The following is a 2,748-nucleotide window of genomic DNA, read 5'->3' on the forward strand; positions in this document are numbered from 1 at the left end:
CTTGAGGGAATAGGCCCTTATCTAAATGCCTGACCTTGGGAAAAGGACTTCTTCTAGGGACCAGATACTTCATTACAATTTAAGAGCAATTTTCATTCCTCCTGATGCAGTGTGAGCACTGAACTCTTCCTAATATGTGTTCCTTTGTGTCTTACTATAAGAGCCTGTTGCCCTCATACGCCCCCAATAGGAAAGGTCCTGATGTCTTACTCTTTTTCCATTATACTGTACCATCTGATTTCTCTATATTTATTAATTGAACTCTTGCCCTTAATGGCCTTAGGCTCTGGATATGGATTATATGCTTGGGGTCAGGTGTGCCCTGTTAGCAAGTCTTTTAATGTTTCTATTCTTGGTATAATAAAGGGGGCATAATGGGATTCCTGTGTGCAGAGTCATCATGCTATATGGTTCCATGGTGGTGGGGATTTTTTTCCAAATAATTATTTTGTTTAAAGAGACTGCCAACATATATATTTTTATCCTTCATCAAACCTGCACAAAATTTCCCAAAGGAAGAGGCATAAAGGAACTCCCATAACACACAGTGAGAATCATTAAAAATGAAAGTTAAAAAGGTGCTGGAGAATTGTAATCCAAAAAGTCAAGGTGCTGGAACTTTGTCAAGCAGCAATGGTTGCCACGTGGCTCATACCACTGGGTCCTATAATAGCTGACAGTACAGTTATCAGCCAAGAAGAACCTGAAAATGAGAATGTGAAAATGAGAAAATAAACATGGAAAATGAGAAGTGCTTGCACCATTTTGGGTCGTTTCTCTTCTGTGATTTTTTTGAAGTATAGCCAAATTATCTCTAATGATATCTGAGTGATAGATTTCTGAGCATAGAAACAACAAATTTCTCTTAAAGTCACACAATAACCTCTATGTTCTGTAGAGAGCAGGTTAAGTGCTCTATCATATTATAGAACTACTTCAGCTAATGAATCTACCTGTTGATGAATCTTGGTCTATTTGGTTTTAACAGATACCTTTTTGGTAATGAGGGAGCCTGGAGGCCAGCATGAGTCTTGGTATGCCAGTATGCACTATAGGTAGCCATCTTGTCCCCTTTGCCAGGGGGTTTCCTTGGGATCTAACAATTCCAGTTTTTGTTGAGGATAAGGGGTGATGTACTCTCTTCTGTAACTGCTTCTCAGCTGTTATAGGGCATTTTTGTCAAGGACCAGGGCCCAGGAAGGCTGGAATGTTAGTCAAAGGTTGCGAGGGGATTCAGGTAATGGGCATTCATTAAAGGCATCTGGTTTGCTGACCCAGCTGAAGAATCAGGGAGTAATCACATTGGTTGGACTGGTTCACATCGGCTTTCAAGAAGTACAGGGTTCTCTGGTTTTGTAAGGCCACCTGGGGTGGCATGGTGTGATTGCCTTTGGAGCAGTTTGTAGTCTGTAATGATTTCTGGATTGTGTTTACCTGCTGACTGGAAATCTGCCAAGACAGATATAGGCTAGTGACAGAAGTTAAGGTTAAGAACTTATAGGACCTGAAGCTTACACAAACTTCTTAAATTACAGAAGAGATCAGCAAATGACTGGAGTAGACTCAAACCTTTGAGTCATAGTAAAAGCTTGGGGACCCAAAAATGATTTTGAGTTAAAAAAAAATCTTTTCTTTGTCCAGATAGCTGGATAGATTTGACAGAGATGTTTTCAGCTTGATGAGAAGCTTTTTTTTTTCTTCTTTTTTCTTTTTTTTGCTGAGACAAGGTTTCTCTGTGTAACCCTGGCTGTCCTGGAACTCACTCTGTAGACCATGCTGGCCTTGAACTCAGAGATCCCCGTGTCTCTGCCTCCTGACTTCTGGGATTAAAGGCATGTGCCACCACTGCCAGGCAATGACAAGCATTTTTAGGTATCAGAACTCCATTCATTAATATGTTAAAATTCTGAATTTTTGAAGTCTCGACATTATGTATCATCTTTAAGTTTTGTTTTTTTTTTCTAAGACAGGGTTTCTCTGTGTAGCCTTGGCTGTCCTGGAACTAGCTCTGTAGACCAGGTTGGCCTCAAACTCACAGAGATCTGCTTACCTCTGCTTCCCCAGTGCTGGGAATAAAGTGTGTGCTACCACTGCCTGGATCAATTTAATTTTTTATATATTTTCAATTATGTTTTTAGAATTTCATAAATTGTATTTATATATTTAAAGTGTTTTTAGACATTTACAACTTATGAAATTTACATATCCTCAGACATTTTTTAAAAATCCAATCATTTATCATAAAACATAAATGGTTGCTTATTGAGAGGAGTCATTGCAAAGCAAGTTCCTCTTAATAAAGGAATAGTAAAAGTTACATTAAAACCTGGTTTTGTGAATTTATCTCTTTCATCAGGAGACCCAATAGCTCTAGAAAAAACAGGACATGGTTTTTAATGCATTGACTAGGCAGCTGCTGCTAAACTGATAAAGCTACAATTAGGTGTCAACAGCATAAGAGATATATATTTGAGAAGGATATATTGTAGCAGAGACAGGGGGATCTCTGAGTTCAAGGCCAGCATGGTCTACAGAGTGAGTTCCAGGACAGCCAGGGTTACACAGAGAAACCTTGTCTCAGAAAAAAAAAAAAAAAAAAAAAAACACCAAACCTTCTCATCAAGCTGAAAACATCTCTGCCCAATCTATCCAGCTATCTGGACAAAGAATAGATTTTTTTTAACTCAAAATCATTTTTGGGTCCCCAAGCTTTTTCCTATGACTCAAAGGTTTGAGTCTACTCCAGTC

Source organism: Peromyscus maniculatus, chromosome 5 (assembly GCF_049852395.1).
Source record: "Peromyscus maniculatus bairdii isolate BWxNUB_F1_BW_parent chromosome 5, HU_Pman_BW_mat_3.1, whole genome shotgun sequence".
Taxonomy (NCBI): domain Eukaryota; kingdom Metazoa; phylum Chordata; class Mammalia; order Rodentia; family Cricetidae; genus Peromyscus; species Peromyscus maniculatus.